Raw genomic sequence first — 25,692 nt, forward strand, 5'->3', positions numbered from 1 at the left:
TCCTATTGCTCAGCAGAATTTTTATATGTTTAGTTTATGTGTGTGGTTGTATTTATTATTTTTATTTATGTAAAACGATCACCATTCATATCAGTCAGCTTCAGCTGCAGTACTACTAATGCTAAGAAGAAGGAGAAGAGGGAGGGGAAAGAATCATCTAAACCCTCAGAGTTATGTTTCTTTCTAGCTCTTTTTACGTGTCCACTGTGGGATGGCTTTAGCTCTGCTTTATATCTTCTTTGGATACAGATTAAAAGAGCACACCCCTGCCCAGTTTGGGACTACCAGTTTCATGATAAATAGAAAAGATAGTGGGACCATGCAATGACTTGCAAAGCATCTGCTTTGATATTGGTAAATCACTTCCATTCACATTCATTGGGCCATACCTAGTCACCAGGCTAAGCCTATTCACGGGATCAAACCCCAAAGTCCCATTCAATCATAGTCTCATACTAAAAGTTCAAGATTTCGTGATAATCTTTTCATTAGAACTAGTTGTTTCTTCTCTTGATCCAGAGACCTGTGACCTGGAAAAAACAATGTATTTGTGTCCTACATGATATAAAATGATGGTAAGAAGTCCAAAAAAGCACAGTAAACACTTCCTACCAGAAACGAGAAAACTCACTGTAGTCATTGTTCATAGCATTTTGAAATCCTGCTGGACAGATGTCAGAGAGCCCCCTACCTGGGCTGGGGAATGCTTTTTGATTAGAAGCTTCCTGTTGTAGCCTGGAGTCCATTGGCCTTCTTGACTAATATGGAGTTTCCTAAAAAAAATTAAAAATAGAACTACCATATGATCCAACAATCTTACTGTGAAGTATGTATCCAAAGGGAATGAAATCACTCTCTCAAAGAGATATCTGTACCCCCATGTTCATTGCAGCATTATTCACGATAACCAAAATATCAACTGTTCCAATGTTCATTGACAGATGTACAAATATGATAGAGAAAAAAATGTGGTTTATACATAGAATAATAAAAAAGAAAGAAATCTGTCATTTGCAACAACATGGAGGAACCTGGAGGACATTATGCTAAGTGAAATAAGCCAGACACAGAAAGACAAGTACCACATGATCTGACTTTTATGTTAGAATCTAAAAAAAATTGAACTCTGAAAAACAGAGAGTACAGTAGTGGTTACCAGAGGCTGAGGAGTGGGGGAAACAGGGAGATGTTAATCAATGGGTACAAAATATCAGATATTCAGGATGTGTAAATTTTAGTACAGCATGGTGACTGTAATTAAATAATGTATTGCATACTTGAAATTTTCTGAGAGTAGGTCTTAATTTTCTGAGAGTACGTCATGCATATGTGTGTGTGTATAAAATATATATAATAAATATGTAATAAAACAAAGGGTCAGAAAGCCATATCCATGTTTAGGTCTTTATCAAAAGGCTGAATTTTAATCAGCCTATCAGTCTTTTTTATTCATAGTTGATTCTGTTTTATAGCCCAGGTGGAAAACCATCATTAATGGTCTGTTAAATTCAGCCATAGTAACCAGGAAGCACCACTGACACTGTTTCCCACATCTCTGCCTAAAGCCTTGAGACCACTTGGTATTCTATCTGCCTTCCAAGTTATCGTAGCAAACCTTCTATAGAATATCTCACCATTGCAGAACTAGGCTTCCATCTTTCTAGCTTCAATAACAAGTTCTTCATGATCCACTGCTCGCCTGAAAGCCAAGGCCAATATATAGCTTCAGTATTTGTTATAGTAGGTCTCCGCTTGGTATACCAAGAATTGACCCAGTCAGTTTAGGCAAGTCATACTGTGGTAAAAAGTGATCCCAAATTATCACTGGCTTACAATAACAGACATGTATTTCTTGTTCATCTTTCATGTCTATCATAGGTTAGCTTCAGTTCTGATTCACAACACCTTCACTCCAGGATCCAGGCTGAAGGGAAACCCATACAGCCAGGCCTCATGGCAAAAGGAAGAGAAAGGCTGGCAGAACCATGCAAAGGCTCCTAAGCTTCTGATGGAAAGAGGTATGTGCCACTTCTGTTCATATTTCATTGTCCAAACAGTAACAAGACCTACTCTTATATCAAAGAAAGATAACCTTCCTATAGGGAGAAACAGTAAACACTTTGAACAAAAGTAAATCTGACGTACCATTATTCATAAGTAATGCATTTTTATTTAATCATTGACTATGACAGTGACGTATGAGAGGTGTTAAAGAATATAATAAACTATGCAACTATCCCTTTTTAATTACCAAGGACCTTCAAGTCACATCACCCTTGCTAGTAGGTAAACAAGTATAGAGGACATATACAGATAACTTGGTCTGTCTGACTTCAACCTCATCCTCCTCCAATCTTGCTATAAGCATTTTTTGTTATTGCATAACAGATCACCACAAACTTAAGCAACTCAAAATAATACCCATTTATTATCTCATTCATTAACTCTAGAAGTCTGGGTGGGCCCAACTGGGTCCTGTGCTTAGCATTTCACAGGTCAAAATCAAGATGTTAGGATGCCTGGGTGGCTTGGTTGGTTAAGCATCTGCCTTCAGCTCAGGTCATGATCTCAGGCTCCTGGGATCAAGCCCCACATCAGGCTCCCTGCTTGGCGGGGAGCCTGCTTCTCCCTCTCCTTCTACTGCTCCCCCTGCTTGTGCTCTCTTTCTCTGTCAAATAAATAAATAAAATATTTTTTAAAAAAATCAAGATGTTGGCCAGCTGAGCTTTTACCAGGAGACTCTGGAAGTAATCCGTTTCTAAGCTTATTCAAGTTGTTAGCACAATCCAGTTTTTTGCAGTTAAAGGACTGAGGTCAGCATTTCCTTGCTACCTGTCAGTCAGAAATTCTCCTTCAGCTCTCTGGGGCTACCCACACTTTCTCACTTCACCCCCTCCAGCTTCAACACAAGCAACAGTGCAGTAAGTCCTACACAGACTTCAAATCTTTCTGACTTCCTCTTCGGACGCCAGCCAGAGGAAACTGTGCTTTTAAAGACCTATGTAATTAGATCAGGCCCACCTGGGTGGTAGCACTATCTTAAGGTAATTGTGCCATATAACATAATGTAATAACAAGGATGATATCTCATTATATTCACAGGTTTCAGGGATTAAGGAAGGAATCTTTGAAGGCCATTTTAGAAAATTTACCTACCACAGCATCCTTTCACAGACTTAAAACATGCAGAATGATTGCTTATATCGAATCAATGATCTTTTATGTCTCACTAAAGCTAGTACGAGAAAATCCGTTTATTTTCCTTGTTTTAGAAAGCCTTCACATACTACTTGGCACCTACCACACAACTTCTCACTAACTTCCAAAATGAACTCTTCATTCAGAGAGGTCTATTCTCTTGCAGATTCACGTTGGTTATTTCTACCTTTATTATTTTGTTAAGGTGTTATTTTGTACGTGTGATATTTTCCCACCTCCTCTCTACCTGTTCAAGTTGTCTGATTCCTTTAAATTAGCTGAAGATGGATTTGAACAACTTTCTGGAAGGTAGATGTTGGAACATTAACTAATGAAGCAGATAGAAGAATGCTGTAACATCAAAAAGATGTGAAGAGAATGTAGCAAAGAAGGTATCTATTCAACCAACAAATCCCTAGAAAGATTATCTTGATTTTCTTAATACAGTATAGAGCAGGAGTGAAAAGTAGGACTAAGAAGATTAACTTATACTCCATGTAACATGTAGAAAACTTTATTTCCACAATTTTTAATCTCTGCTCACCAGGATATAATAGATAATAGATAATCAGGGGTATTGGTCTATAGGAAGGCATTTACCCCCCGTCAAGAAAAAAGGATGGAAGCAGAGTTCTTTGGAAAGAAAGAACTTTAATTAAGCAATTAATGAAGTGTTTAGGGAGACCTACATTATTAAAATTAAATGGCTGAGAATCAACAGACTTTTGAAGGAAAAAAACATATGGCATAAAAAAAGAAGGACCAAAACAAACAAAAGAGGAGGAGATGACCCCAGATAAATCAAGGAAGAAAAAAACAATTTAAAATGTTATAATTAGTATTCTAAGGAATAGCCCAGACAATATGATATCCATAAATCATGAACAGGCTACTGTGAAAAAAATAACAATAAAAGAAGCCAGAAAGAGCTCTTGGGAAATTACAAAATAATATTAACAAAATAAAAATTTCAATAGTCAAGTTGGGAAATAAGATTAGGAAAACCCCACCAAGAATGGAAAGAAATGAAAAATATAAGAGCAAATATAAAGGCATACCAAAGCACAAATATCAGTATCTGTACCCAAGTAATAGGATTTTCAAAAACAGATTACAGAGAACCTAGAGAAAAAAAACAAATTACTAAATAAATAATCGATCATAATTTCTCAACACTGAATTCCTATGTCTTCAAGATGAAATGAAAGCACCAGCACAGGAAATAAAGATCCACATCTAGGTGCATCGTTGCAAGATCTGAAAACACAAGCAATAAGAAATCCTAAAAACATGAAGAACGAGACACAAAGGCATTTTGTTACTTGCTCAAAGTCTTCAGGGTGAAAGGTGGCAGAATGTGCTACTCCAAAATATGCCACCTTGTCGTGTGGAGCTGAAGCCAATTAAGACAGAACAGACTCAAGAAAAGCTTTTTACCTCCCCTCTTAACTGCCTAAAAGAATTTAGAAAGGAGGCCTACATCAGGAAGAGAGCCATTCCCAGAGTTAACTTTTCCTCTGAGAGACTTACCTTCATGGCTCTGCAAAATTTGTTTACCAAACATTTCCTCTTCTCATCTTTCTGTGATGTGCCTCCCTCCCCTTTGAAGCCCAAACCCTTGCAAATTTCCTTAGCTCAGGATGATATATAAACCTCAATTGCCTGGCTGCCTTCTTTGTGAGGCTCTCGTATGTATGAAATTTAATTTATTTTTCTCCCGTTCATCTGTCTTATGTCAATTTAATTATTAGACCAGCCACAGTACCCAGAAGGGAAGAAGTGAAAATTTTTCCTTCCCTACAGTCTGGCAACCTTAACCCAGTGGCTGGTATTACTTGCTCTGAGGCTGATAAATTTCTTATCTTGATTATTGTGGGAAGTTTCACAGGCCTACATTAAATGTCAAAGCTTAGACCATTATACATACTATTCACAGTCTACTGTATTTCAGTAACACCTCCACAAACCATTTCATACATACACACCACACATTTTTTTAAAGCCTGATGTTATGGGCTGAATTGTATCCTCCCCAAATTCATATGTTGAGGTCCTAACCCCCAGGACCTCATAGCATCTTAAAAGAAATAATTAAATTGAGGTCATTAGGGAGGGGCCTAATCTAATATGACTGGTATTTCCATAAGAGGAGGGGATTAGGACATAGTTATAAGAAGGGAAGACCATGTGAAAACACAGGGAAAAGATAGCCAACCACAAGCTCACAAGAAGAGGTCTCAAAAGAAATATTCTACCCTGCCAACACCTTGATCTTAGACTACTGGTCTCTAGAACTGTGAGAAAATTAATTTTTATTGTTTAAGCCACGTGGTCTGTGGTACTCTGTTACGGCAGCCCTAGCAAATTAATCCATCTGGTTGGACATTATTCCACAATATATAAAAAACACATGCTCTCCATGTGGCTGTATTATTTATTTTCCACCTAAATGATTTCCTCTGCTTTTTTTTTTACGATAATTACGTGTGTCTGTTATAATTATAAAAATAGTCATAAAGTGTTATATGAAACCATCCATGGAATTCCATCTGAAAATCCTAACAACAAAGAAGGCATGATGGAAAATTGTCCCGTTTTCTTATTGTAAAAGAAGTATGTTTCTAGTATAGGAGAAAACATGGTAATTTTAAAACGACAACTTAAAGGAAATTGGCAAGTATACTTTAGAAATCTTTCTATGAATACTCAAGAGGAAGCCTGCCAACTCTAAATTGCTGATACTGTTGTTTCAAAGATGCCTGCAACACAGGAAAGACTCAGTGGAACTATAAACGAGCTGTTCGTTAAAGATACCTATGTAAATTACAAGACAAAAGGTAATATTCAATGTAAAATGTTCGTATTTTTTTCAGAAAGCTTCACAAAATGAGTTTTAAGTTGGCAGTGATTACCAGCAATGTTTGTGTTAGGAACTTCACACGGCTTTCTTTCATTCTTAATTACTTTTGTAACTACCAACACTTATTCAATTAGATATGTTAATAGTCCCTGGATTTCTGTACACCTGTTTCTTCCAGCTGTCTGCAAGGCTGGTTCTTCAACATCTGTATGGAATTGGTAGCTCCATTTCCTACCATTAAAATCACAGGAAAACCAGTCGTAGGATCAGGATGGGGCAAAAGAGCTTAAAATAAAGACAAAAGGCAGTTTAGTGTGAATATTCTTCCAATGAAATCAGTGCTATAAGGATAAATCCTGGGACACACTTAATAATTACCAGAAGGTCTCCTATGCTCTCATAGATAGAAAGGAAGTTTCCCCTACTTTATAAACCCTCTGGTGATTGTGTTGTATTTACAACCACATACATATATAAGGTCCAGGTTGTAGAGTAATTTTGGCTATGAAAATTAAATACTTAGAAATTGAGTCATTTATAATAGACTAAGGTACTATCTAAAAATGCTTTCCAGAATATGCTTTCCCCCATAGAAAGAAAATACTTACTGTGTACTTTCTCTGCACCATAATTTAGGATGTAGGGTCTTTAGAGAAGTAATTAAATTAAAATGAGGTCATTTGGGTAGGACCTAATCCACATGACTGGTGTCTTTATAAGAAGAGAAGATTAAGACAGACAGACACATACAGGGAGGAAAAACCATATGAAGACATAGGGAAAGTTTCCTAAATTCAGGGAGCACAGGAGTAAAGACAATGCCCCTGACCCCATGGAGCTTAAAAGGGAGTGGGAGGGACTAATAAATTCAGATTAATTGAATGTTATGAAGATGATATGATAAAATTACCGGGAGAAAGAAACTGGTTTGCACAGGAGAAATTCTATTTCTGTAGGGTGGTTAGTCTTTTCAAAGGGGTAGTATTGAAACGAGATAAAATCTTTAACTTATACAACCAAGAAAGATTAAGGAAATAATTATTTTAACCAAATGTTGGTGAGACTCCTGTGTAATGAGCACCCTAAATTGAAGAGAATGTAGGCATAACACATTTTAAATGTACATAAATTAACCTACAATTATATCTGTAGGATTTTATCTAAAGTGTTTGCACCAAGAGTTTATTCTAAGGTTGTTCATTGTACCATTGTCTATAGTCATAAAAATTTGAAGAAAACGGAGTTTCAACTACAGAACACTCATTAAACAAATAGAGTGCAGCAGCAAAATAGAATATCCTGCATTCATTAAGATGATGCTGTACTGTTTCTGATGCAAAGGGGCAAATCTTCCTCTCCTGTTCAGACTCTTTCATGATAGTAAGGGAATGTTTAAAAGGTTTAAACCTACCAGTAGGAAAAGAGAGTAGCCAGCAATAAACAATGGGAGGTAAATGGAAAAATCTCAGTAGATGAGGCATGTCAGAGGAAGCCACAGGCTGGAACTCATGCACTGTGAACATCAGTAAAGGAAGAAGTTAATCCACCCAGCAAGTACAACATATATGGCAAAAGGAAGAAATAGTAAAAAGGGCTACAAGTGGCAGTAGATGAAGTCTATGTAGAGATATTCATGAAACAATTTGTCCCCTTCCCTTGCCTCCCTCTGGTAGCCTGAAGCTTTATGCTCAACCCCAAACAAACAACACCAAAAAAAAAAACCAAAAAAAAAAACCCTAAAGCTTATGGTTGGTGCCGTAAGATAAACAGCTCCTCATTCTATTATCTAGACGTACTCTAACCTAATAGCCAGTTCTGGCCCTTAGCCCAAAGAAAGCCTGGCAGTCAGTAAACCATAACTAGCAGTTTGGATCATGCAGTCAGACTTACTCTCACCTAATTCTACATATAAACAAATGAGACACTTGCAGAAAGGCTGCAGCATGCAAGGGAAATACCAAGATTTAGAAAGAAAAAATAACCTTTGGAAAAAGTAAGAGAAATAAGAGATTACAAAGAAAGAAACGCCTTCAAGTTAGAGTCCTCAACAACGTTTAAGATATCACTTCTCTAAAATAAAACACTACATTATAAAAGCAAAACCAAGTCAGAGAATAAGAATGAATTCTTAGAAATTAAAGATTTGGATTTGGAGAAGAGAACCATGTAAACATATTTCTACTGCCCTGCCATCCCAGTTCCAATCTATCTATCAGCCTCTTGAGTGCAGAAAATGCCAGACAAGTCTGGAGATTATAAATCATGTCTTGGGCTCTGCTGGAGTCTGGATGGAGAGAACAGACCTGCAACCTATTCCCTGCAGGATGGAGATGAGCCCAGATAGCACCAAAAAGCCCAGGGACATGAAGTATCCTTGGCTGGCAGAGGACCAACATCTCTTCAGGAAGGGAAATTCCGGATAACTACATGGAAACTTAACAAAGTTCATGACCCTGGCCATGAGGCGGGTAAAGTTCTATCTAGCCCAGTGCTTCTCCAAATTAGAAACATCTGGGAAGCTTGTAAAAATCCCATTGCCCAGGCCACATGGCCTACCAATTAAATCAGAATCCCTGGGGGTGGGATACAATCATTAGTATTTTTGAGGTTCACTACATGATCCCAAAGCACAGCCAAGTCTGAGAACCAGTGCTCCAGCTACGGCCAGGAGCAGCAGTAAGAACACCTGGGAATTTGTTAGAAATGGTGAATCAGGTCCTTCTCCAGACCTCTAGAGCCAGCATCTGCATTTCAACAAGATGCCCAAAGGATTCACATCTGCATGAAAGAATAAAAAAGTCCTGCATCTAGCCTAAGGACTAGAAATCCAGACCAAATAAACCAAGGATGGGGACTAGGCATTGCTACCCAGTGCTAACTGGGAATACTCCTAAGATAATTCCCATGTGCACACAGGTTGGAGACCCCTGGCCTAGACATGGCAATTGAGGAGACAAGAATAGCAGAAAAGTTTTCCCCTGGGGGCCCAAATGGGAAAATGACAAATTATCAGCTGCTGTGTCGTTGGCCTTCAGGGAATGAGATTGCTACAGTTCCCATTTCCACATCAGGTAGACCCCACACAAGACAGGCAAGCAGCCCCATGCCCAAAAGCTGAAACATGAGCAGATGAAGAAAAAAAGACACATCTTTAAGGCTTCAGCCAAGCAGAACACTCAGAATAGGCAGTTTCTAGCAAAAAAAAAAAAAGGCATTAAAAACATGTAAGGAGAGGGCGCCTGGGTGGCTCAGTTGGTTAAGCGACTGCCTTCGGCTCAGGTCATGATCCTGGAGTCCCGGGATCGAGTCCCGCATCGGGCTCCCTGCTCAGCAGGGAGTCTGCTTCTCCTTCTGACCTTCCTCCTTCTCATGCTCTCTGTCTCTCATTCTCTCTCTCTCAAATAAATAAATAAAATCTTAAAAAAAAAAAACATGTAAGGAGATTCAATTACAACACAAAATAAAGATATTTTTATCAACAAAAAACATTTTTAAACAATTTTAAATTTTAACAGATTAATTAGAGGTGATACTAGCTGTTGAAATATATGTCCTTGATTTTTCATCTTTCAAGTAATCTCTATGCCCAACATGGTTGATCAAGAGTCGCATGCTCTACTGACTGGGCCAGCCAGGCACCCCAAAATATGTGTCCTTGAATATAAAGCATAAGTATATAAAGTTTAAATGTCTCACAAAGAGATGGATATCATGAGGTTAGAGACTTGGATGATGTTGTGGTTTGAATTGTGTCCTCCAAAAAGATGTTGAAGTCCCAACCCCATACCTGTGAATGTGACCTTACATAGAAACAGGGTTTTTATAGATGGAAGCAAGTTAAAATGAGGTCATACCGGATTAGGGTGGACTGTAAATCCAGTGACTTGATGTCTTTGAAAGGAATGAGATATATCAAGATGCAGAGGAGGCTCAAGGAAGAAGGCCATGTGAATAAGGAGACAAACAGAAGGTAGGCTCCCACAAGCCCAAAAGCATCAAGGATTGCTGAGAACCACCAGAAGCTAGAAGAGGCAAGAAACAGTTCTTCTCTAGAGACTGAAAACAGAGCATGCCTTACTGGCACCTTGATTTTGGACTTCTAGTTTCCAGATCTGTTAGAGAATACATCGCTATTGTTTTAAGCCACCCTGTTTGTGTTATTTTCTTACAGCAGCCCTTGGAAACTAATACAGACGACCAATCCGGAAGATCTAACATATACACGGAAGAACAAAATAGCAACTAACAGACAACAATTTTATGTCCCTGAGTTTAAGAAATTTTTGAAGCTTCAGATTGAAAAGTATCACTGAATTCCAATACTGACTATAAAAAAAAAAAAAAAAAACCATGCACCTAGATATATGTATATCCTGGTAAAAAATTCTGTCTCCAAAGATAAACCCCCTACCCTCTTGCACAAAAAAGGAGAAATTTCTAACAAAGAAAAAAAGAAGCCATTGGACTTCTCATCTGAAAAACTAGAAGCCAGAATTTAGTGCACTCGTGTCTACAGACTTTTAAAAGACTGCAATGTAAGAATTTGATGCCTAGGTACGGTATAAATTTCATCACCTGCATAAATGCAAAATGCAGAAATAAACAAGCATATGTGAGATACCATATCTGAGGAGTATAATGGAAAATGGATTATAACAGAGCTGCCAATGAGTCAGAATACAGACTTCAAAATAAAGATGAAAACAAGAGCTACGGTGGTATACAATCGATCTTATAAATGTATAGTTGAAACAAATAATACATTATATGTTAAAAAAAAAAGAAGAAGAAGATAATAGGAAGGGAAAAATGAAGGGGGAGAAATGAGGGGGAGACGAACCATGAGAGACTATGGACTCTGAGAAACAAACTGAGGGTTCTAGAGGGGAGGGCGTTGGGGGATGGGTAAGCCTGGTGATGGGTATTAAAGAGGGCACATTCTGCATGGAGCACTGGGTGTGATATGCAAACAGTGAATCATGGAACACTACATCAAAAACTAATGATGTAATGTACGGTGATTAACATAACATAATAAAAAATAAATAAATAAATTAGAAAAAAATCTAAATGAATAATGAGAGAGTGGGAAATAGGTTAAGTACAAAATAGGTTATGATTTAAAATAGGATGTCGGGGCACCTGGGTGGCTCAGATGGTTAAATTTTAATAGATTAGGTCTTGGTGTCATGGTGGTGAGTTCAAGCCCCATGCTGGGCTCCATACTGGGTGTGGAGCCTACTTAAAAAATGAAATAAAATAAAATAGCACATGAACCTTACTGGTACTTTGTGCCCATCTCTAAGTCCACCTATTTAGACATAATTTTTGGATGAAATGGATTCAAAGCTAATAACTGATTATTATATATCCCCCAACCTGTACTTAGAAGTTCATTGTTTTTATTTGCCCATATATTAGAGTGTCTTCAGAAGTTTTTTGTTTGCTTGTTTCTTTCCACCCTTAAAGTTATCAAGTGATCACTTTCTACTACTTTTATATTGAAGAAAAACTCTTCCTGTAATAGAAATTTTTTAACTTGTTTTGAAATATTGTTCTACTCTAACATCTTTTGTGACTGAGAAGCAACCATAAGTTTGTTCTCTTTTAGAAAATATGTTTCTGCCCCTTTTACATACTTGTACAGTCCTTCTGAGTTTTTGAAATATGGTAACCTCATCAGAAGAGATCTCAGTGTTGGTTGCTTTTCATTAATTTTGCCTGATACATGGAGAGCCCTGCAGGTAGACAGATTAATCTACCCTCAATTCAGGAAATTTCTTTTATATTTAATTTCTACTCTGTTTTATTCTTTTTCATTTCTTCTGCTCTGTTCTATTTCCTTCCCTAGGAACACAAATTATAGGTATATTGAATCACCATTATCTTATTCTTCACTTTAATCTTCTTTATTATAACTTTTATAAAAATCTTACAGCTTTCCTTTGGTTGGTGTTCTAGGTAATTTTCTCAACTATGTCTTAATGATCCCATTTTCTGCAGTGATGATTTTTCTCTTTACTACTTGGAATGCTTTAGTAGTATTATTACATTTATTAAATCTATTTATTTAAATCTTTAACAAGAATCTCTGGGGCTCATTATTTAATATAACATTCATGTTCATTTCAGACCCCATGTTATCCTTAATATTAGTGCAAAATAGATAGCACCTAAAATATGATTTTGTTTCCTTGGGTAAGTCTTTAAAAATACACTCTTCAACTAAATTTTTCACACTGTTGTAGGATGTGATCATTCCATTGTTTATCATAGTATAAGGGTTGTCAGTTTAGTATAATGGATTGAGAGCAGGAGGGTTTCTGTTGACTCAACTTTCTTGGTTTTTCCTAACATCTTAAAAAATATACTCCTGGAAAGTAAGCTAGAAGATGATCCTGTAGGTTAATGTTGTCACCTCAAATCATTCAGTGGTTTAAAGAGTGTGGGAAAGAAGTTAACACTGTAGGAAGTTGTAGCCAAAGTATGCCTTGCTGGAAAGCATTTTCTCTACATCTGTTGAAATCCATTGCATGGAGGCCAACTCAGCTAGGTTTGGAGAAATGTTTTTCCCATTGTGGGGGGCACTTAGTTCTCTTCCATTTCTAACTCAGCTGGCCATATAGGCAAGAACTTGTGTCTGGGAGGTGGGGGTTTTCTTTTTCTTTCTTTCTTTTTCTTTCTTTCTTTCTTTTTCTTTTTTCTTCTTAATTGATACTTTTACTACTACTGATATAAAAATGTTAAATGACTCTAAGTAGATATTCCCCTATCCTTCCAATGACTCATCCTTATTTCCAGACTTCTTTGATCTGAATTAGTGGATGTGGTAGCAGACAGGCTCTAAATAGGTCCCCGAAGGTCCCTAGCTCCTGGTATTTTTGCCCCAGTATAATCCTCTCCCCTGTACTTCGAGTAGAATCCATGAGTTGCTTCCAATAGACAACAGCAAAAATGAAGGCATGTCATGCATGTGACAAGAAACTGATAGTCAACAAAGAGCTGAGGCCCTCAGTCTGACCCTCTGCAAGGAACTGAATATTATTACAACCACTTGAGGTTAGAAATGGATCCTTCCCCAGTTGAGCCTCAGGTGAGACCCCAGGACAAGACAAAACATTGATTTATGTTTGTCTGAAAGCAGAAGACCCAGGTGAGCCATGCTTAGATTCCTGGCCCACAGAATGTACATTGTTTTAAGTCACTACATTTGTGATAATTCATTTTGCAACAGTAGATAAATACTATAGTGTGTTTCCTTCTCAAATAAGAACATTGCTACTAGAAAAACATTTCAGAGAAACGCAAATAATTTCGACTGAGCCACTTTACTTTGGAATATAATAGATCTATGTCAAGGGGAAACAAACTCCAAAATGGATTTTCTCAGTCCTTCCCATAACCTATTCAAACCTCCAATGTCTGTAAGCTCCCAATTAGGAGATATTGGTAGAATTCTCCAGAAATGTTTCCACCTGATTTCCACAATGAACTCATAAGCTATCTTTGAAACATCTAGTTCCCTAGAAGCAGAGACATAGAAGGTATTTTATTGTGTATTCTCAGGAGGAGAATAAGGAAAGCAGGAGAGAGGAAAGGAAGACAGCTAAACAAGATATGGTCTCTCAGCTGGAGACTAACTTTAATCTTATTCCCTTAGGTACCTTTAGAGCAAACACCACACCTCAGAATTTATTCCATCTTTAGGAAGGGGCTCAGTCTTTTTTTTAAAGATTTTTATTTATTTATTTGAGAGAGAGAGGGAACAGAGTAAGAGAGAGAGAGAGAGAAAGAGTGGGGGGAGGGGCAGAGAAAGAGGGAGAAGCAGACTCCCCACTGAGCAGGGAGCCCAACTTGGGGCTTGATCCCAGGATCCTTGGGATCATGACCTGAACCCAATGCAGATGCTTAATCGACTGAGCTACCCAGGCACCCCAAGGCCCTGTCTTTTGTCCCCTGTAGTGATTAGTCATTGGTCACTGGCTATCCTGAAGCAGTCTGGGCAGATTTGGATGGAAAGGATGAGTCCTTAGCAGCCAGCACTCACAGAACCTAGAGGAAAGTTGCACATGCTCAGTGAAGGGCAGGGAGCTGACAGCACCCATCAAAAAAGGTAAGTTGTGTTCTGCTTCTTGGCATCATCTTTGAAAGTGTGCTAAACTATGTTATATCTGACAAACAGTCTTAAAATGTTTGTAATTGGCAATATCTTTAGTTTCAGTACTGCAGGCATTTTCTTCCCTATCTTTTTTTAATCAATTAATATGTGAAAGTTTACAAATTTGCTTTTACCCCACTATCTTTCCCAAACGTTTCAAAGTTTATGAAAATGAGGCAAACCTATGTGGTGAGTTATTTATGCATTCTGCACTGGTAGTACTCTGAATTAGCCAAGTCTATAGTTTCCATTAAGGACCTGTTGACCATTTCTTCCCCACCCCCCACCAAAAGAATCTGTCAAACAGAGCTCATGAGTGAGGGATTCAGGCTTCTGCTTCCGGATAAAAAATAACTACTGTCTCACACAGATTGTGTGTTTGCTGGCCCCATTCCCAACGAGTCAGGGGCACGAGTCAGGGGCACGGTGTCTGAAAAACAATCCCCGAGGCCCGGGTTACCCTCCCACAGTGCCGCTGGGGTGGCTGGCAAGGTTTTTCCCGTCACAGCTGGTATTATCCCGCGTTACTCAGCCAGAGGAAAATTGCTTCCTAATGGAACCCTAAGCCTTCCATTCAATTTTCCCTCAAGGTCTGAAGAGAGCAATCCCAAGAACTCATGCTAAGCAGGGCCTCTTCAAAAATTATGGTCTGTGCTCATTTGAGAATCAGAAATTTTCAATTATATAGCCTCACAGGATACATTTTAAGGAAAAACAAAAGACAGTTGTTTTTGCTCACTTGTTAAACATGAACCATTTTGTTCCTAGCTCTGTGACTTTTTTTTTTACTTTATCCCTTTTATGCAAATAAGCAGCCCATTTTCAATCTTCCTTGAAATAAGCAATGTAGGCTCTGTGTATGGGAAATCTGTAGTTCTAGAGTTTGCTTTGAAAATTATCTTTGGGAGCAACTTGAAGTTTTCCGACACCTCAGAGATTCATAAATGCTTTCACACCCATTGTTCCATCGAGTTTCGTCGCAAGCCTGCAAAGCAGACGGGTGTTATAACCCCCAATTTACAGACCGGAATTTAGAGATCACCTAACTTCTTCAAATCATGTTGCTAAGAACAAACAGACCTGAGACAAGAACCAGATTTTCTGAAGTGAGTCAGATGCTGTTTCTCCTCTTCCATGCTGCCTTTTTAACTGTCAGCAATAGGCATTCTCAATTTCTTTCTTGATCCTGGGGGTGCTTGCTTTATTATTATTTTTCACTCAGGAATTCCACAAACACACAACAGGACTTAGCAATGCCCCATTTAGTGTCATTCAATATTAGCATTCCCTTTATGGATTTCCACAATCTCTAATGAGGACCCTGACTTAATTGCCTAATCCAGACATGTGATTTTACCAGTGTGACTCCAAGATGGACTGGTGAGTCCCGAAACTGGCATATTATTACAGTTTATTTGAATTTTATTGTATCACCCTTATGCTTTATTTCAATCTCATTTCAAAGCAATCCTTAGCATGTGTAATATCACTTAAATAAGACATAGTGCTGCAAAATGAGAGTTCTCTAAATATCCCCTGTGCAACCACAGGAGGCCCCTTCCAAACCGAAAAGCTGTGACTCTTATCTATGGTTCTGTTGTAAATTTTGATCTGGAGGCATGTTTAATAGCTTTTCAGTGACTATTGTAAAGGGAGTATTTACTCGAAATGATGTCTGCTTATATTATTTCTTTGCCAAATTGTTCCCAGAACTAGAAAATCTGCTTGTACCTCTCCATCAGTATCCTCCCTGGAAAGGAGACATTTTCTGTTTGTATACTGCCTGAAGTATTTGATTTTTCTTGCTGATCTTTAAAGTTCAGCCAAAAGGACAAACAGCACATCCAGTGATTTTCAATCTTTTCACCACTTAGGATACTTTCATTACTTTGCTCCTTGATTTGAAATATTTCATCTGGCAAACCTCACATTTACCAAGGAATTCTTTATTTCCCCACTTTTAGTAACATATATATAATGATAACAAATGCACAGGGCACTTGATGTACTGAGTGCTGTTCTAATGATTCACTAATTAACTTCTTTAACTTTTCTGACACTAGAGGAGATGAGTACTATTATCTTCGTTTTACATATGCGGCACAGAAAAGTTAGGCAACTGGAGGAGCTAGGAGCTGAGATTTGAGCACAGGCATTTTAGCTCTGGAATCAATGCTCTTAACCTCTGCACATGCTGTTTCCCATTTGTAGTATCTAATTAGCAGGGATCGGGGAAAGCGTGTGCCTCTTTTAATTTCAGAAAAATGGAACCAGGAAAAACATGATTTCCGCCAACGGGCAGACACCCCAGGTAGAAAAACCATTCTCTCTGGAGTCAGGTCACTAGAATCCAAGGTCCCACCTCTCCCTTTGACAGCTTTATACCCGTGAGGACATCTTTTAAATTGCCAAGTCTCTAATTCTTAGAGTGCAAATAAGGGTATGCAGATTTATCCTGCCTATCTCATTCATTACTTCAAAAAAAAAAAAAAAGAAAAGAAAAATCCTTCATGGCACAACCTACCATGTGCCAGGCACTGTTGCTAGATCTTGGCATGCAGATATGAATGGGGTGAAACTATTTCCCTGAAGGAATTCAGCATCTAGAGTAGAGGCACAGGAAAATAACCACATACACCCAATGTGACAGGTTGATGCCATAGGAGTTATTGAATACTAGCAGAGTGGAAAGGAAGAAGTGTGTCCCATTTCTCTAGAGTGGGCTGATGGGGAAGGAAATGTCAGGAAAACATCATAGAAAAGATGATTCCTGAAATGAGTCTTGAAAGACCAGGAATATTTCACATGGCACATAATGATGGGGAAACAGGATATGTGAAAACATGAAGATACAAAAGGAAGATATGTTCTAATTTCAAGCACTTCTAAAAGTATAGAAGACACGACTCCTGGGCAGTTAGCAGGAGGGGAGATCGAATCATATACAGAGTTGGAAGTGTAGGGTGTGAGTAACAGGACAAGGCATTTTGTAAATTCCAAAGCATGATATAAATAGACAATAGGATTTGGGATCATCTTACTGAGGACATGGGTCTGTACTGATGGCTCAACATTTTCCTGAGTTGCAGGATACCAGAACATGCACAGCTCTGGATCCTAGAATGCAGGAACTCTTTAAAGAGCTCTGAAAAGCTTATTCCTGAGCACTGATCCAGAAGCACATGAGATGTTGAAACCACAACCTTTTTACCCCTTTTCATCCAGAATTTCAAACGAAATACTGTAGTTCTCAATTAGATGCTTTGCAGCTGGAGAAGCCAAACTTGTGCTTCTGACAGAACCTTAGAGAAATCACAGAGGCCTAAAGGATTCTAAACAAAGAACTCTGGCCATCCTGTTTTGGAGAGACATGAGGGCCGGGAGACAGGCTGGATTATTCAGATAATTGTTTTAATTTTCTATTTCACTTTGCTTTTGTAAATGAGGAAGGAAATGATGAACAGAATAATTTAACTTAGGTCTCCTGAAAACACATTTATTCTCCCTTCCCTCATTCACTCTTCATTTTACTTTTGGAGAATTTCAGTGAAAAATAGGAATATGCATTGTCTAGGGGAAATTACACTGGCATAATAAGTCCATGAAATTTTCAATGGGGCACAGGTGGGAAGAAGACAGCTGTTGCCCATTTAGGCAAACGTGCATGTTTTTTAAGAGGAAATTATGTGTAAATGACCAAAATAACAGATTTCCTGAATAATTGAGATAATTGACACCATTTTCCTTATTACTTTGTTGGTGTAAGCAAAAGTTTTGTGGACTTTAAAGATGCTACTCTATTTCTTTTACCTTCACTTTTGCAGGTGTACAAGGAAGATGTTGCTAACTCTATCTGTACAAAGCTCACATGGCTTTGATCATTTCATTTGCAAGCAAACAAAATCTTTTTCTTTAAAGATTTTATTTATTCAACAGAGAGAAAGAGAGAGAGCACAAGCAGGGGGAGGAGCAGAGGGAGAGGGAGAAGCAGACTCCCGCTGAGCAGGGAGCCCGATGCGGGGCTCGATCCCAGGACCCCAAGATCATGACCTGAGCTGAAGGCAGATGTTTAACTGACTGAAGCCACCCAGGCGCCCAAAAATCTTAAGGAAATAGTAGCTTGTTTTGTTATATGTGTAGTCTATGCTACCTTATGTCAAATAGCAAAGTCAAATCAATGTTCATAGAGGAGAAATTACCTGCAAGTCACCAAATTAGGTTTTAGATAGTGAAAGAGAAGTCCTACAGTATTATAACAGCTTTCAGTTAAATTAGGGATAAATGTGTAACAAGTTTGCAAAATTAACTGATACCTCAACTTGGATTTGGAGAAATACATAATTTTTTAAACTAATTTGATGTTTATCTAAAGCCCCAATCTGTTAGGAAAAATGATAATGGTATTAACTTCTACTCCTATCCAATTTAGACTTTAATCTGAACCAATATTATAAATAGCCCATTTAGGCAATTTTTAGTATTTTCTGAGTGAATATATTTAATTTCTCAGATAGTTTCCACTTCCCGGTTTTTCTCCCCAGGACGATACCCAATCTATAGGGAAGAGGAATGATATGCCAAGGCTGGCAGTGGTGGGGAGAGGTGGCAAACGGGACCCCTGACCTCATGCTTGTCCTTGGGCTTGCACTGGCTCTCACATTCTGACAAGGGCTCACCTTCGTGCATTTACAGGCGCTGGTATAACTCTTGATCCGAATTCTTTCAATTCTGTGGGCCTGCTATCTGGCACTGAATGAGCCAGCCTCACAGGGCCTCCTTCCACCACCCCCCAGCCCTGCAGCCCATACTGGCCTTCTGTAGTGCCTCCCCTCGCCTGCCACACAGACCCATTGCCCCTCAGTTCACATCAGGACCACACAAGAACCTCAGAGGTGTCCCCAGCCCCCACCCACACCTCACCAGCCTGCCTCCTGACAACAATGTGCTCTTTGCTCCGTTTTACTCTCAACTATCTCAAACATTTCCCGATGCCTGAGCCCTGACATGAAAAGAGAAAATCAGGAGACCTCTCTTTCCCAACATTTATGTATTAAACCTATATTAAACATGGAAAGATTCTAAATAGCAGCAAAAGGGTTTTCTGTTATGATCTGTTACCATAACAACAACAAAAAATGTTCCAGAAGTCAAACATGCAGCCCTAACTCTGTCCCTTCTTCCCTTCTAAGAGCAAGAGGTTATTTGCCCACATTCATTTAATTCACTCAAATCATGCATGACAGACACTCGTCTAGGCCTGGCATCTCAGCAACGAAAAGCAGCCAGGCCATCAGAATGTTACTTCTCTAAGGGAGAAGACAGAGAAATAGATGCAATCAGAGGACACAGAAATCTGCTGTGATGGAGGAAGCACAGGGCACTGGAGAGCCCAGAGCCAGATGGGGGAGGCCAGGGAAGACTTCCCCGTGCATCAGCCAGCGCCTGAGCCGAGTCCTCAAAAAGAAACAGTACTTGTCTAGAAAAAAGCAGCAAAAAACGTGGACTGCATGAGAGGCAGAGGCACGGTAGGACAGGGAGGTGCGAGAGAGTGTGGCTCAGTAGCGGAACTGCCAAGTTCCTTGGCCTGGCTCCCCTGCACAGATTATACATTCATCTTTCCTGTCCTCTCCTGAGAGGCTTTGATTTTGACTTGATTTCCCACAGCTGTGAACAAAGGCTTAAATGCAAAGTAGAAATGAACAGGGTCATACAAAATGAAAAACTTGTAGATGGATACCTTTTGGAGATGAAAGCAAAAACATTTTACAATATTCCTTAAAAGCATATGATTTCACTTCTAAAGATTTCAGGCTGCCTCTTGATTTCAAACAGCAGAATAACTGGCTGTTATTATTGGTTTCTTTTCTTTAAGATTTTATTTATTTATTTGACAGAGAGAGACACTGCGAGAGAGGGAACACAAGCAGGGGGAGTGGGAGAGGGAGAAGCAGGCTTCCCGCTGAGCAGGGAGCCTGATGCGGGGCTCAATCCCAGGACCCTGGGATCATGACCTGAGCTGAAGGCAGATGCTTAAGGACTGAGCCACCCAGGTACCCCTATTGGTTTCTTTCTTTTTTTTTTTTTTTTTGCCTATCTAAAAGATTTTCCTTTAATATTCTCCACCAATTACAGAATAGTGGAAAGGTAAATAACACAGGAAAATTCCAGAATTTACAAATGCCATAGTAACAAGGCAGGATACCTAAAGAATGCATTGCTTAAACTATAAAATAATTAGAAAAGAATAGCACTGAATACTTTTGTCTTTGTCCTATTTTTATGTAAATGAGGATTCTTTAAAATGTGCACATCCCACATTTATTTAGGCCATGTAGAAATAAATAAAATAAATTAAAGACAATGATGCCACAAAGAGGAGGACTCCCAGTACAACACAAAAATATGTCAAGAGGATGATAAATCAGTAAAGGTTGAGTATATTCCTAAGGTGAAATTCTTAGGAAATTAGCTAATTGGAATGGTTGTCTTTATAATGGATGAAGTTTACCTCTAAACTGAAAACTACAAATGTTTATACAGCTCACCAGAACTACCAAGATTGTCTATCTGTTCAATCTGGTTAAGAAAAAATATTTAGAGGGTTGCCTGGGTGGCTCAGTTGTTAAGCGTCTGCCTTCAGCTCAGCTCATGATCCTGGGGTCCTGGGATCGAGCCCCACATCAAAGGGGAGTCTGCTTCTCCCTCTCCTCCCTGCTCATGCTCTCTTTTCCCTATCTCTGTCTGTCTCTCTCAAATAAATAAATAAAATCTTAAAAAATATATGTAGAGAAAAGGTGAACATATCCATTCAAAAATGTGTTCAATATCATAACATAGTTTAAACAAAACATATGATCTGTATGTGTTCATATAATATAATATAATTCAAGAACACTTTCCCTGTTACTAGGTAGTTTTTATAATTTTCATTGTATTACCAGCCCAATAGTACCCTGGGGTTATGAATCATGATGTACTTAAACACCCTGGTTGAATTTTTTGTGGTTTTTTAAAAATATTTTTCTGCTGTTATAAATAAATGTCACAATAAAGCCATCTGTGCAGTATCATTTTTCTTTTAAACTCTTTTTTCAGGAATGACAATGTATAGCATCTCTCATTTTGTCTGATTTTCCAACAACGATTCAACCTTTTTACAAAACAGAGCATCATCTCCTTGCAGACAATAGCAACAGGCACTTTCCCGGCAGCCTCTGTAATGTGAGCTGCCTGGAGAGATTTAGACTTTTCTACTCTGTGGCTTCTTCAGAGGCATTCAGCAAATCAAACTGTGCTACCCATTTGGTGACAGAGTGACCATTAGCTGGAACATGGCCTTCTCCTTTTTGGCGCCAGCTTTCTTGTGGGCTGCTTTGTGCAAGGACCCAAGCCTGAATCTCAGGAATGATTGCCGAGGTTGGGCTTTGGACTGATACCACCTCTGGGAACAGAAGCGTACTTCTTAGAATTGCCCAAACCCCCCAACACCTGCCCCAACTGTGCCTGCCCAGTTGGGCTAAAGAGCACAAATGCCCAGTAATTAGTTGTGCATCTCTCTTGGTATTGTCACCAGGACAAAGTAAATTCTTAAAAGTCTTGCCTCATCTGTCTTCTAGGATATAAATTCCTTGGGAACATAAACTATGTCTTGGTTGGGTCTCATTGTGGGCTCTTGACCCAGCCAATTCGCAAATGTTAATTGATGTCTTCATATGTTGGTCAGGATGGGTGCCTTATGCTTTATAGTTAGTTAACTCTAACAACCACTTTCCCTAAAATGAAAGATTGATGATTATAGGGAGACTTTGTGTACTTTGGAACACATTGCAGAAATAATCTATTTATGCTAATTATCATGTCTCATTCCATAACATTTTCACAAAGTGAAATATTGATTTTTAAAAATAAAAATAACCGGGCTCCTGGGTGGCTCAGTCGTTAAGTGGCTGCCTTCGGCTCAGGTCATGATCCCAGAGTCCTGGGATCGAGCCCCGCATCGGGCTCCCTGCTCCACGGGAAGCCTGCTTCTCCCTCTCGCACTCCCCCTGCTTGTGTTCCTGCTCTCGCTGTCTCTGTCTCTGTCAAATAAATAAATAAAATCTTTAAGAAAAAAATAAATAAATAAATAAAATAAAAATAACCTTGAAAAAGTGATAGGTAACATATTCTGCACAGAATTGATAATTATTTTTTATTAATCTAATCTCATTACATAAATATATTTGAGAAAATATTTTGCAAAGGTTTATTTTTTTTATAAATTCTTCTCAGGGTTATATTTTTCTAAGCACTCTGACTTAGAAAAAAATAAGGTCATCATAATGTCTTATTTCAAAATAAATTATTAAGTTAAACAAAATTTGGAGTTAAAGTGTTGATGCCAGGATATTCATCCATCTCAGCCACAGCCAAGAGCTTTCATTATGGGCCGAGTTGAGAAAATCTGTATGTCTTAGGGCTGTTTATGTCATTGCCCCTTTGAACATTTTCAGTATTTAATTACGAACTTTAAATTTGTTTATCTCACAACTGTATTCTATGTAGCAACTGAACATGAATTGTAACCAGCTGGAGGAAAGAAATAGAAATATACTGTGATAGGGGCGCCTGGGTGGCTCAGTCGTTAAGCATCTGCCTTCTGCTCAGGTCATGATCCCAGGGTCCTGGGATCGAGCCCCACATCGGGCTCCCTGCTCTGCAGGAAGCCTGCTTCTCCCTCTCGCACTCCCCTGCTTGTGTTCCCTCTCTTGGTGTATCTCTGTCAAATAAATAAATAAAATCTTCAAAAAAAAAAAAGAAATATACTGTGATAACCTCTAAATATAAAAATATCAATACATCAGTGTTGATAGTCAGTAACAAGTGAGTTAGAAGCTATTAAATATGACCATTAGATAATTTCTCAAGTTCAATAGTTTTCATAATCTATACAGCAAAATTGATACTTGTGTCATGACCTAAATTTCAAATTCTGTTTTATAGAAATTAGAAAGAAAGGGGATCAATTATAGAAATAATTAAATCACTTCTGAGGCTTGCCTCTGGAATAAAATCCCTGGAAGTCTTCTTTTCTTTTCCAACTCTACAGTATACTAGGTTCCCAATGATAAGCCCATAGGGCATCAGAATAGTTGATCAATGATAAAATATAATGGTTCTCAAACTGTTACGAGAAAGTGTAGCATCCTGTGGAAGTACATCACTGACTACTACAACAACAGAGAGAGGCCAACGACTCAAGGATCCCAGCTCTCCCATGACTTTCCAGCCAAGTGGTGCCATGTTTGTCTGTTTTATAGACTGTCCTCCCATCTGAAAGTTCTTTCTTTTTTTTTTTTTTTTTTTTAAGCTTTTATTTATTTGACAGAGAGAGACACAGCGAGAGAGGGAACACAAGCAGGGTGAGTGGGAGAGGGAGAAGCAGCCTTCCCACGGAGCAGGGAGCCCGATGCAGGGCTCGATCCCAGGACCCTGAGATCATGACCTGAGTTGAAGGCAGACGCTTAACAACTGAGCCACCAGGCACTCCCTGAAAGTTCTTTCTTGGGAATTCACAGGAGATGAGGAGTTCCACTGATAAAACTATTGCATTAATTTAATGATGATTTCATAGTCGAAGTAAAGAATAGGTCAAGTCAGTCATTTATCTTTTTAACTTCTTTTGGCATTCTAGACAAAACATAATTTTAGGTTAGATTTAACTGGTTATTTAAATCAATCCACAAAATAAGAGAGGGATTAATAGACCAAAAGGAATGTGTTTGTGTCTTTAAGTGATTTAATATACTGAAGAACAGAGATAAAATTGAAGAGGACTAGCAAAGTAAATCAAGTGGTAGAGAAAGAGAAAAGAATGTAAAAGTCAAAAGTCCCTCCTAGCTCCAAGCTGTTCCAGGTAGAGCATCAGGGAGCAACTACACTCTAGCAAAAGCAAATAGAAGCCATGTTTTGAAGACCTGTATTACAGGCATTTCATGAGTTTGTAAGACATGAATCTGAAATAGCTAGCAGCTTGGTTCTCAAAAGATCTCTGAATCATGTGCAGTTACTTAGGTGAATGGGTCAGGATCTCATCATGAGACAGGTGGAAGGGAAAAACCCAGCCAATATTTTCTCTAGCAACGAATGAGATGTGTAATCGGGAAATTTTCGTGAAACATACCAAATGGGTGATGTCAGTCAAAAGACAATAAGGCACAGAATTTCAGTATTCTGATCAGGTCTCAGAGATGTGGCACATCGGTATGTGAAAAAGGGGTCCCAAACATATGCAGAAGGGGAGGTAGACGATGGTGAATACACAGATAAAAACAATGTGAGCAACAACAATCATGGCTAATAACATATTTCTGAGTGACCAAACCAAAGACAAGGCATAGATAGACTAGACAATTCTTCTTTGGCCATTGTTTGGTACAGTTTCATTTCCAAATCATGTAGAGTCTTTATAGTTCCTAAGGACAAGAATTAACATATTCTTTTATATATAAATTTAAAAAAGAGCTAAAAGTCCAGAGGGGAAAAAATGTAAAAATATGTTTTCATTTCAAGCTTTGATTTAGATATTTAAAGTGGGAAATGTTATTTTTTTAACACTGATTTAGGCTTATCACCGCCAAGATTTTTCATGGCTCGTGTAATCTGAGATTATAAACTAAAAATAGAAGAAAAGAGGCTTACCTGGGAAACAAGACTCAAAGGAGTGTAGACTGTAATAAAGCATGAGGCTTCCCCAGGAATCAAGGTCTTTCTCTGTCTAGTAGAAACTTCAGTTTACTCTTTTACCACATTATTTCCTCAACAAGTATTTACTAAGGCTTTGCAATGTGCCAATTTATTCTAGGTCCAGGAAAATATGATGAATGGCTTTATTGTCTCCATTAGAGAAAAGGAAAGTAATATAGTTGGAAACCTTTAAACCCCCACTCTTATCCCACCTTCTAGGTTTCGACAGTTCTTTCTAATATTTTTTACATTTATCACATTTTTTTTTAGTAGAGTTATTTTTTCATGTGTTAAAGGTACCTTAAAGGTACAAACCATGTCATGCTCCTTGAGCCCTGATTTGTTGTCTTCTACACAGCGGGTATTCAATATATGTTTAGTGAATTAAATGTTTAAAAAACATAGATATCATTTAAATTTTCATAAAACACACTTTCGATAGTGATTGTAGAGCAGGCAGAGGATGAACTTCCATTTACTTGCTATTGTACTAGGACACAGTGTTACACAGTACCTTTCCTCAAAGAGCTATCATATTATTTCATTTATTTCACGAGTGGCCTCAAAGTGAGTAGAGACAGGTATTATTAACTCTATTTTTTTGAGGGGGGGAGGAGCAGAAGGAGAGGAAGAGAGAGAATCTCAAGCAGGCTCCATGCCCAGCATGGAGCCAAACCTGGGGTTCAATTTCATGACCCTGAGATCATAACCTGAGCCGAAATCAAGAGTCGGACACTTAACCAACCAAGCC

The 25,692-nt window shown here is 38.5% G+C and overlaps 1 pseudogene; it reads left to right on the forward strand.

The window, feature by feature from the left end:
• The first annotated feature begins 24,159 nt into the window (after window positions 1-24,159).
• LOC118018213 lies at window positions 24,160-24,595 on the forward strand (annotated as a pseudogene).
• The last annotated feature ends 1,097 nt before the right edge of the window (window positions 24,596-25,692 follow it).

This window comes from Mirounga leonina, unplaced genomic scaffold (assembly GCF_011800145.1).
Source record: "Mirounga leonina isolate KUSES-001 unplaced genomic scaffold, KU_Mleo_1.0 Mir_170, whole genome shotgun sequence".
Classification (NCBI taxonomy): Eukaryota; Metazoa; Chordata; class Mammalia; order Carnivora; family Phocidae; genus Mirounga; species Mirounga leonina.